We start from the raw sequence: 12935 nt of genomic DNA, 5'->3' as shown, positions 1-12935 counted from the left end.
GTCACTGGTGAGTCTTTTGTAGCCGAAACGCGCGTCTGGTGCAAATATAAAATTCCAATCCTATGATGAGTTTATTTTATACTTGTTTCCAAGTTTGTCACACTGGATCTTTTTATTGCTTACTATAATATAAATGTTTTGAACATTGTCGAAAGCATAACGGACATATTTTTTGTGCTATTTTCACTTCTTGTCCTTAAATCTATTATATTTCAGCCTGGCAATCAAACTACATCTTTTTATTCTACTACTGTCTTTTTCAAATCCTTCAAAGTCAAAAGGACGCCCCATAGAAATAATAGATAACATTGCCTCGATGTGTCTAGAGTGCCTGCACATATACATTACTTTCATACATTGTGTACATCCATATAAGTAAACATTTCTAAACTTCTTAAGTCCGTTCGAATGTGGGTGAGGTACTTTTTTCAGATTTCGATTTAGAACAATGAAAGCTATATAGTCCTATGTAATAATATGGTAGTGTTAAAAAGTAAAACAATCTTGGAAATATATATATATATCTTAACACATTTATTGCAATAAAAGGAACACAATAGAAGAACTATGCAACACATTTGACTGAAACACGAAAAATTACAATAATTTACATTTAACATAAATAACCTGCCTCAATGTGCATCATTGTAAAGAGACTGATTGTATATAAAACGTTACTATTGTGTCGTCACCTTTAAGAGCAAAAACACAACCTAACGGATTACAATACCTTAAACACAGCGAATATTACAAAGTAAAGACATATCGGATACAACACATATTAATCACTTTAGGAAAACACACATACTCATACTCGTGCAATGAACATGCACGCTAAACTATTAAGAAATTACTGTTCTAGAGTTAAAGGCTATCATACATTTGCGCTAATAACGCTCATATTTATAAATTTAAATTCAAATATTTATTGTCATGAAAACTCTAAACATTAAGTTTGGTACAAATACAAAAAAAAGTATTCAATATATAACTAAAATTCACACACACATATATATATATATATATATACAAAATACTGCGATTACAGTAAATAGTCAAATGTCCCTTCAGTTCTAATGATTTTTTGATGTAGAACATCAATTCATTCACTTGTGACGGTGTTGATGAATTCAATTATATAAAAATCTCCATTTTTTGTCATACGAATCAATAAAAACAGAAATAGACTATTTACCGGGTTTGTAATAATATGAGCAACACGACGGGTGCCACATGTTGAACAGTATCTGTTCACCATTCTGGAACACCTCACATCACCCCAGTTGTTGATGGGGTTCATGTTGCTCGGTTTTTAGCTTTCATTGTAGTGTCTTGAGTACTACTTTTTGACTGTTTAAAATTGAGAATGGAAATGGGGAATGTGTCAAAGAGACAACAACTCGACCACAGAACAGACAGCAGCAGAAGGTCACCAACAGGTCTTCAATGCAGCGAGAGTTCCTGCACCGGGAGGCGTCCTTCAATTGGCCCCTAAACAAATATATATACTAGTTCAGTGAAAATGAACGCCATACTAAACTCCAAACTGTACACAAGAAACTAAAATTAAAAAAAACTACAAAGATTAACAAAGGCCAGAGGCTTCTGACTTGGGACAGGTGCACAAATGCGGCGGGGTTAAACATGTTTATGAGATCTCAACCCTCCAGCCAATGTAGAAAAGTAAATGCATATCAATACGCACATTAAAATTCTGTTCAAGATAAGTCCGAGTATGATGTCAGATGATAAAAGACTACTAGCAGTTAACTTACAAGCTCCAGACTTCAATTAAACTGATTGAAAGATTATGTTTTCATCATATGAATATGAATATAATTTTTGAATAATAAAAGTAACAGTAGTATACCGCTGTTCAAAACTCGTAAATCTATGGACAAAAAAAACAAAATAAATGTGTTAGTTCCGATGCAAAGACCCTACAAGTGAATTAATATCAACGGCAAAGTATACAATCTTTAATGACCTGACAACAGTATCGTAATTATATCACTTCTTAATAAGTCTATTTAAAGGTTTTGTTAGCTTCTGAGGTGAATGCTGACACTTTTGTGCTTTATAAAGAATATATCCATAACAAAAAATGGATGTGAAATACCTGAACGTATAAGAAGTCTGCATGTTGAGCTATATTTACCGAATGATGTCCTTATACCGATGATAAAATTTTGTAAATGCTTTGACTAGTTTGTGATATCGAAAACCCTGGTGTAATAATTTTTCAGTAATACATAAATTTCTCTCGTTAAAATCTAAAACATTATTACATACACGAGCGAATCGTACAAGTTGAGATACATAAACTCCGTAAGATGGTGACAAGAGAACATCACTATCTAAAATTGGACAATTAACGATAGGAAATGAAAAATCATCTCTTTTATCATTAATTTTAAATATTAAGCTTTCCGTTAATGATATAGATATCAAGGTCTAGGAAAGGGCAGTGGTCATTGTTAGTATAAGCTTTATTTACAGTAAGTTCAATAGGATAAATTTCTTTAGTATACATGCATACTGAAGTCGTCATTATTGAGCGCCAAAATATCATCCAAATATCTAAAAGTATTATCAAATCTGTGTATCAGATGTTGCTTCGATGGGTCTTTGCTGATTTTTGTCATAAATTGTAACTCATAGCAATACAAAAACAGGTCCAAAATAAGTGGTGCACAGTTAGTCCCCGTTGGAATTTCCTATAACTTGACGATATACGAAATTTCCAAAGCGAACAAAAATGTTATCTAGTAAAAATTCAAGGGCAGATTTAGTATCAAAGCATGTCCAATTGACATAGTTTTTTTGTTTATTGCTACTAAAAATGACCTAAAAGAGTTTAAAATGCCCGTTTCATTCGGTGTGTTTGTTTTATTTTTTGGCACATTTGACATATGTTGTATAGAAAAATATGTGCGCAAACGTACCATTGGCGGGAATGAGTCATTGCTGTACTCTGATCAAAACAGTTTACCTTTATACAAAAATGACAAACACATTTTACGCAAAACACAACACTAGCTAAAAAATATAACGGGAATGAATGTATAATATCATATGTTTTGTCTCAGCTTGAGGTTTAAGGTTGTAACTTATTTTTGAAACAGTTTGCGGTTTAAGGTATAGTTTTTGTAATATTGTAAATGGAAATCATGTGTGGAATTTAAGTGTTTGAGGTTTAAGATGGAATATCCGTAACGTTTAACAGTTTGTTGTTTGAAAAGAGGTATGCGTAGCTTATATCAGTTTGCGATTTATAATGAAGGATGAGTTGTGATTAACTTTAAATGGTGTAATGGAAAGCAATGATTTGTACAGTCCTTGGGGAAAGTATGCGTAACTTTAAACAGATTGGTGTATTACTATACAAACCTTTGCTGTCAGTTATATTTTTTTCCCAGAAATTTTGAATCAAACAATGTGCAATGTATCTAAGAAAACATACCCTCACAAATATAAATTGTAGGCTCCTTTTTTCTTTTTTACTATACAAATCCTTGCTTTGTCATAAATAAATATTCGTTAATTACCATTTATAAGCACTCATGCAACATCTTCCTATATCTATTTAGAATATTTCATATTAGTTTCAAAAAATCTTAATTTACTTTATCACCTATTCATGTATAACTTTTGTTGTTATTTCATTGTTACAGTAGTAAAAGAAATATTCTTGAATTGTAGTACACTAGTTTAAAAGGATATTGTAGTACACTAGTTTAAAAGGATATATGTTTTAAGTCAATTTATGTAGTTGCTAACACATTTCTTACAATTACGTTGTTTTCTTATCACATTCACCATACATACAAAGTGCACAATGTGTGACTGTCTCGAATATCCTTTCAACAACGTATGCTGTTTTGAAGAAGTTGTCTAAACTTCTGCACTCTGAAGATGTAAATTATTGGATTGATAATAGACGTCAAGGCAGACAAGAAAAAGGCTGAATTCCTAATGAATCGCGATGGCCATTCAATTAATATTCCGTAAATCGTTGTTATATTCCAAGGGATGTGCAGAAACGTACACACAGATGTAACTATGCCAATTGTAATGCACAGACGTACATCATCTCTACCTACTTTACGTACCGTAAGTGTTTGCATTTTACGATGATGTCGAATAAGATATATCACTAACCACGAGATATTAATTAATGTTCCAACCTCGAGTAATATAAATATAAAAGGAAGAAGAGGAAAATCGTCTGGAAATATACGACTTAATGAACATTCGTCCCCGCCGTTGTCCTGGGATCTAAACAATGTCAAAAGAACAATCAGTATAAACGAAAATGTCCACGATAATACAACACTCAACACGGTACAAATATTCCTGTTCTTGATGAAAAATCTCACTTTGAAACAAATTGTACAAACTCGGTCCAGTGAAATGATGAACACTTGTGTGTTTGAAACCAAGAATGAAATTGATGCAATACCGGTTCTCATCAAACATTCTCTATATGAAATCTTATTCTTAGTAACGTTGGTATCAATGACAACGGCCCAACACATACCAAATAACATATCTGTTATACTCAAACTCAAGAGCATTTGACAATTCTTCAGATCAACGTTCTTAAAGAGTGATACAAATACAATGATAACTGATGGTAGATTCATCACAATGATCATAGTGCAAAGGAAATACAGAAAGGCTATTAGATAAGTAGAATAGACGTCATTCGTTTGAAGGACAATATCAGTCACATTGTTTAACTTTATCATATAGGTAATATTCTCTACTGCTTCGGTAATCGCAAGTGTGGTTACTTGGATTGAAGTAATGTTATCAACCATATCAGAGAACATCATGACGATAGTGTTTTCGTCAATAGCTAAATTGCGCAAAACATTATCAATCTCTATCAAATCGACATAAGTGTCTGGCGTAAATAATTTTATTCTTGTATATATGATGAGTGTTTATGGAACACAGCACTGACATTGTCAGTCGGAGCTATAGGAACGCCATACTCGTTAACAGCTATATTACAACATCGCTTACGTTTTAAAAGACACCAACTCTTTACAGTATACATCAATTTTCTATTTCTGTACGGACGTAATCCAGTAACTGCTTTGAAATGAACCAAAATGTACAAGTAAATACGCAGCAACAGTTTTCAAGGAATATGTACCAGATAAAATACGAATAATAAATGCATATCCTTTAAATGACACTTATTTGTCATAGACAACTCCCTTCTAGGTTATGAAAATGTTATCATAGATAAGAGAATTCAAATTGTGTATGTATCAACCAAATTGGTATTGGCGGACAAAGAGCGAACCAACTCCATAATATATATACCAACATTTAACGAACCAATCAGAAATGAGAAACCTACTAGTATATTGCTAATACCTAAGGAATTTTATAATTATGTGTTGTTTCATTTCATCTCATCTTTATGTTGCTTTTTACAAAACAGAGTAAAATATTGGACATCCTCCATTCGTTTCGGAAGTAATTATGGTTAACAGCTTCGTTACAGCCATTTGTGTATAGATGGCATTTCCGTAGGCTACAACATTATTGGTATTTTTCATTTTCTCTTTGTTTGACTGAATATATATTTTCCACATTTTTAAAGAAAAAACTTTTATGACGTAAAACCCTTTTGATACATCAATAATAACGTATAATTTTTATACGAATTTGCAGTAAAAATGAGTCGTTTATCTATAGTAATTACCGATAGCCTTTTTTTCACATATGGTCTTTTATATTTGGCTCATTCTTAATCATATTCGATGACCTTCATTTATTTTTGTTATTCATATGTACACAATTACAATCAAACTACTGAAGTACGAATAAAAGTTTTTTTCTTAAGGATGGTCACAAGTACCTGTCTTACAAAAAGAAATCATATCTGTATATATACCTGAAAGTAAGGTTAATGTACAGAGATATCATATTTCTTTCTGATACAAGTTCATATGTGGATAAATAATAAATGACAGGGAATTCAACCTCAACGTAATTAATATTATATTGTAGTGAAACAAATCAGTATACCTTGTTTTGTTGATATATTGTTTAAATTTGTAATATTTAAGTTCAGTCTGGCCTGCAAAAAAGCTGATTGATAGTGAAGACGCGCTCTTACTACAAGATTCATCATTAATCATAAAAATTCATGACACTCAAGAATTATGACATACCAATGATAGGCATTTCTGATGCAAAATGTTCAATAGGCATTTATCCGATTTATATTCGTTTCACATCCATTCATCATCCGTTTTATCCGTTATACATCCGGTAGAAGTCCGTTGGTGAATTAGTATAAAGCCTCGATCACACCTTTCGGGATAGCACGAACGGACGGCTAACGGATGAAAATGGTTGTCCATTGACAAAATTGTTATCCGTTGAAAGTCCGTTGATGTGCTGACCAAATAAAACGGACGCGTAACGAATGCATACCGGACACAGACCGGATATGCAACGTACGAGAAACGGAAACGTACCGGACAGAACGGATGTCGAACGTACACCCAATGAACGAGTACCGCATAAAACGGGTAAACAAGATATACGGAAAAATTAAATTTGACAATAATAATACATGTAAATAGCATAAATATCCAAAACGTTTTTCTGTGTAACTGGTTTTGGTTTGTTCTTCAAAATGCCATAAAAGGGCAGTGTCTGGCCCGAATAAGAGATGTTTGATGGTGAAGACGTGCCTTTACTATAAGATCGGTTATGAATAATAAGAATTCATGAACCTCAAGAAATCTGACATACCAATAATTGGCATTTTTGACGCGAAATATTAAATTGGCATTTATCCGTTTAAGATTCGTTCATCATCCGTTTTATCCGTTATACGTCCGGTAGAAGTCTGTTGGTGAATTTGTCTGCCAGACCTCCAACAGATGTATAACGGACAAGTAACGGATACAAAACGGACGAGTACCGTACAAAACGGACGCCTACCGGACGTCCAACGGATGAAGTGTTCAAAGTTTTGAACATGCTCAAAATTTTACAGACCTGACGTCAACGGAAAAAACGTACGCTAAACGGACATGAAACGAATATGGACGTAGTCTAACGGATAAGAGCGGATGTCTTACGGACACGAACGGACTGAGAAAAAGTTATTCGTTAGGCATCCGTTCGAGCTATTCTTTAAGGTGTGACCGAGGCTTACGGAGCGATCAACGGATGTATTACGGACACGCAACGGATATAAAACGGAAACGGAAACGGAACGGAGATGTACCGTGCAAAACGGACTCCAACTGGACGTTCAACGGACAACTCATCTGTTGAACGTCCGTTCAAAGTTTTGAACATGCTAAAATTTTCCAACGGACAGAACGCACATCAGCTGATAAAACGGACACTGAACGGACATGAAACGGATATGGACGTACGTTAAACGAATACGAATGGACGATTAACGTGTCACGGAATATAAGTTCCATCATTATGTAAGTTCCAAATTGAAGACATATCATTGGATATTATTTCCACCGGAACAAATATTACAGTAATTGTTCCTAATGGAATAAAGGTTATGGAATATTTGTTCCATTTGGAACAGGTATTATGGCATTGTTTATATCTAAGTTACCAGTGGAACTTTTGTTAGGCGGAACAAACATACGTTGACAAACGGACATGAACGGATTGAATAAAAGTTATCCGTTCGGCGTCCGTTAGCGTTATCCGATAATGTGTGACCGGCAGACTTGGGGCAATTTTAATTGTAATCGTTTATCAGCTGTAATTGATTACAATTTTTCAAGTAATCATTGTAATCATTAATCAGCAAAAATTCTGATTACATGTAATTCAATTTAATCAATTACTTTTCAAAATGCCCTGTAATCCTGATTACATTTTGATAACATTCTGATTACAATGAAAAAATCTTGAACTGTGTGTATGGTCAATAAATGAACCTTTTTGTTATTCTTATTCATTGACTTATAGTAATGGTATTTTTTTTACAATCTGTTTAAACAATTCTAATAAATTTTTATATAATTTTATCTGGTAACTTTATTTCATCCATATTTTAACTTCCAAAATCTGCACCTTGAAATACATATAAAGTCTGGAAGAGGTCAGAAGACAAACAGCAAACTCTTTATAAAGCTATATTCAATTGAAGTCAAAATAATTCAGAGATCAATGATGATAATTTGTAATGGGTGACACAATGTTCATGTATGTTTGTAGTGAACTTTTGTGGTTTATTAAATAGATCAAGTTTGAAGTTATCATTTTAAAATATGTAAAACAAAACCTTTCTAGAAAGAACTATAGTTATATTAAACGTTAATTCATTCACATCATTCAAAATGTGTTTGTTTTTTTAATTCATTGTAATCAGATGTAATCATGATTACTTTGCCAATGTAATCATTAATTTAATCAGACACTTTCAGAAATGATGTAATCATTAATTTAATTTAATCGTACAAATGACAAAGTAATTGTAATTTTATCAATTACATTGAAAGTAATCAGACCCATCTCTTGTGACCGGGTCATGTTAGAATTACTGGCTTTTTTTTTTCTAAAAAGACATTTGAACTAAGGGTGGAGGTCTCATTGTAACATGGCTATTTAATATTGTAATACTTACGTTTCTATTTTTTTTAAAGAAAATATATACTGCCAATTTTGTATAGAACTGTTCTTTTAAAGCACAAAAATGTCAGTATTCACCTCAGAAGCTAACAAAACCTTTAAATAGACTTAATAAGAAGGGATATAGTTACGATACTGTTGTCAGGTCATTAAACATTGCATATTTTGGCGTTAATATTGATTCACTTATAGGGTCTTTGCATCGGAACTAAACACATTTATTAAAAAAAAACAATTGTTGGCATGACACGGGTTATGTTCTTCTCATATATGTTATGATGGTATGATACTAAACCCCTAACGGGAAGGATTGTGTCTGATATTCATATGATGAAGACATAATCTTTCAATCAGTTTAATTGAAGTCCGGAGCTGGCATGTCAGTTAACTGCTAGTAGTCTGTTGTTATTTATGTATTATTTATTATTGTCTTTTTGTCTATTTTCTTTTGTTTCATCCTCTGACAACAGACTCGGATTTGAACTGAACTGAACTGAACTGAATTTTAATGTGCGTATTGTAATGCGTTTACTTTTTTACATTGGCTAGAGGTATAGGTGGAGGGTTGAGATCTCATAAACATGTTTACCCCTTCTGCAGTTGTCTGTTCTATGGTCGGGTTTTAGTCTCTTTGACACATTCCCCATTTCCATTCTCAATTTTATGCTTTGTTCTTTTGCTGTTTTTTATTGTTTGTTTATGTTTGAGTTGCAACACATACTGTTAATATTTAATGACAATTACAATTACAAAAATATTTTGTATCTGTCTAACTTCTACCACTAGTTGGGGTTAATGAAAGTTATTATCCTCTATCATTAATCAGCTTAATTCGTCTATTTTATATTAAACAACACAACTTTTCTCCAACCCTCCACCCATACAAAGTAAAAGTTAATGTACTTATACCCATTAGATAAATGTCATTAATGTCTCCGGAATCGAAAATATTTAACAGTACAAATATAACTTTAACCTCTTGTGAAAATAAGACATCGTTTGATATCAGAGTAAGTTATTTTTCAATATACGCCTTTTTTTTTAAAGGAGTAGGTCCGGTAAGGACCGATTTTGGCCTCAAATTTCAAGTTCATCTGACGAAAGATTTTGACCACTTTTTAAATACTTAAGTGGCTATTTTATTTGAATTAATTAGTTGATGGGAAAGATTTTATCTGATGGAGTCATTAAAAACGATCCGATTCAAGCTCAAATATGAAAAATCTACCAAATATGCAGAAAAATGTCACTTTTCATATGGTTTTTGGAAAAAAGTGGAAGTGGCCGCATCCGCGTTCATCCTCAACCTTCATATATGCACACTAGAACACACCCGTGATATCACGGGTCCGTGACTGAATTAAAGTATATAACTATGCGCAAGCCTTATTTTAGTATTAGTATTGTCATCTGATAAAGTCATGCCGATTATAAGATACACAGTTTTTCTCTGCTTTCAAGTCTTTCTGTTAGAACCCGTCGAACTGAAACAATAGTATTAATTATTTGGAAAACAAAAGGTCCTGGAATGGAGTATTTTTAAATCAACAGCATTGTCCTATATAAGTTATAAATAAAGTTGAATTATTTGCTTCGCTGTTTTACGTCATGCCCACTAACAAATTGAAAACTGTACCTATACGCCTTATTTTTAGTCCAGATTTTTAGTATTCATATTGTTATCTTAGAAAGTGTTACTGATTAAAATACTACAATAGGTAACAATTTGACAGTTTAGTAGTGTCAATCCTGTGGTTATGACCCGTGTATATAGCATATTAATCCTGAATACAACGTTTGGTGGTGCGCCTGTCAGATGCGGAACGTACAGATAAGGTAATAGGTAACAGGTAACTATACTATTGGTATCGGTAGCGTACTCGACCCGGAACTTCTTAATTATTGGCAATATTAATTACGTGGAAAACAAAAGGGCCTGGAGTGGTGTAATTTTTAATCTACACCTTTGTACTATATTAGTTATATATAAAGTTGAATTCTGTGATTCGTCGTTTTTACGTGATGACGGCTGACAAATTGGACCTCGTAATTTTAGTATTATAGATGGAAAAAAGTATTGCAACACCAAATTAAAATTAAAATTAAAAAAACACCCTTTAGTTTTTTGTGATATAATTTGGTAAAATAGAACTATTTAAACATTATTTAAGTATCACCTGAGTTAAATCAATAAATATCGACTCGATAAGTTGTTATCTGCACATACAGCTACTGTACCCGTACACAGCAAAACAGATGTTTTTATCCTCATTGTTTTCAACACTTTAAATACCCAAGTTTTTAAAGTTATATGATTGACACCTTGTAATGGGTCCTTGACAACTCTTAACTGCAGCAAGATGGCAGATTATCAGCATGAGAGAAGCAGGGATGTCGCTGTAACAACTGAGCGTATTGTTCGTCATCACCATTCCACTCAAAGTTGTTTTGAGAATAAAAATCAGGCAATGAACGATGTTAAAGACCTTCCGAGATAATGAAGACCCCTATACCATTTGCTAGGGAAAATCAAGCATAATGAAGATTGGTCAGAAGGAAACCCATTGCATACAAGACAATCCTAAAAAGAGAGTGGTGGGCATACAAGAGCCTTTTAACAAGAACTGTTCGGGATCGACACATTGCTACTGGTTATCGTGCGATAAGACCATTTCGGAGACCCTTGCTTACGAACAGACACACAGTTTTCCGTATCGAATGTAGTGCAGAGCTCGCCAAAGTTGGAAATTAGCATCGTGGAGGAAGATCCATTGTTTCAATGGAATTCGTTTCATCTTCCTTGGCCCGATCGTAGCCCGGATTTGAACCATATCGAACGTATATGGGACACTATTGGGCGGAAAGTGCGCGAAAGGACACCCCAGTTCAAACACATCATGAAATAAACAATGCCCTTCATTAGAAATGGTTGCTGCTACCTTAGCAACAAATTAGTCGATTTCTGGCAGGAATCAGAAGACGTTTATACGCGGTTATCCGTTTGAATAGAGGCTGCGCACAAAGTACTAATTCTTTGGCGTATAACGATCAACCATGATGTGAACAGTCATCTGAAGATTAATTTTGAAATGTCTGACATTGTAAAGTTCGACTACAGTAAAAGTTGTAAAATGCAGTTTTTTGTACAAAAAACACTTCATTTTGTTATTAAAATTGTGGTTATATAAATCATTTTTTTTCAAACATTTTTTGTTCGTTTGAATGCCAATGTTATCATAAACTATGTTTCAATGATATTATACAAATATTTTGTTATATTTCATCCACAAAAAGAGGCTGATTTTTCAAATTTTAAAAAATCAAGGTGTTGCAATACTTTTTTCCATGTGTATATGTTATGTATTATCATCAAATACAACTTACATTTCAATATTAAGGATGAACACGAATGCGGCCACTTTCGTTTTACATGAAAACAGTCTAAAATTTAACTAAAATGCTAGAATTGTGAAGATTTCAGTAATTTAGCATGACTTAATTGTGCTAGTACCGGATATATGTGCATTGTATTGTCAAAAACAGCCCATATTTATGTAGCAGAAGCATTCTACTGTCCAATAAATAACTAAAAGTTTACATTTTAACAATAATGTAAAACTGCTATATTTTGGGGCCAAAAAGGGGTCTTACTGAACCTTCTCCTTTAATAACTAAGTTGACGTCAAGCAATGTACATTTTTCTCTCATTTTTAAATTTGAATATATTAAAATGTAATGTCTGTATAGTATGGCTGTCTGGCACGATATTTTAACAGTAAACATAATATACCACAGCGGTTCCGGTATTTGTTAGCTCTTTAAAAAGCACAAATACTTGATGTACTTCCTTTTGTCTCTAGTGATAATTGTAATATTAAACATCATACACCATCTCTCTTTTTCGAATATTTTTGTTGGTTAAATGTCAGGACGAATTCAAAGATTGTTCTAAAATTCTTTAATACAATTTTAAGTGTTTCATATTATTGATCTTACTTTTAATTCATACACTATGTTTGTTGAATTTTACTTCTGTTCCCCCAGTTGTTCTCAATTTTATGAAAAAATTCCAGAGTAATTCAATCCATTGTTCTTAAGATTACAAAATTTTGATATTTTGAAATACTAAGGCTTTTCTACCTCAGGAATAAATTACCTTAGCTGTAATTGGCAAAACTTTTGGTCACCAATTCAGCTTCGTACTTAATTTGACCTTTTTGGATTCGAGCGTCACTGATGAGACTTTTTTAGACGAAAAGCGCGTCTGGCGTTAATACAAAATTTGATTTAAT

This window comes from Mytilus galloprovincialis, chromosome 9, assembly GCF_965363235.1.
Source record: "Mytilus galloprovincialis chromosome 9, xbMytGall1.hap1.1, whole genome shotgun sequence".
NCBI lineage: Eukaryota > Metazoa > Mollusca > Bivalvia > Mytilida > Mytilidae > Mytilus > Mytilus galloprovincialis.
The sequence above is the reverse complement of the archived record's forward strand: the minus strand, read 5'-3'. Positions refer to the sequence as shown.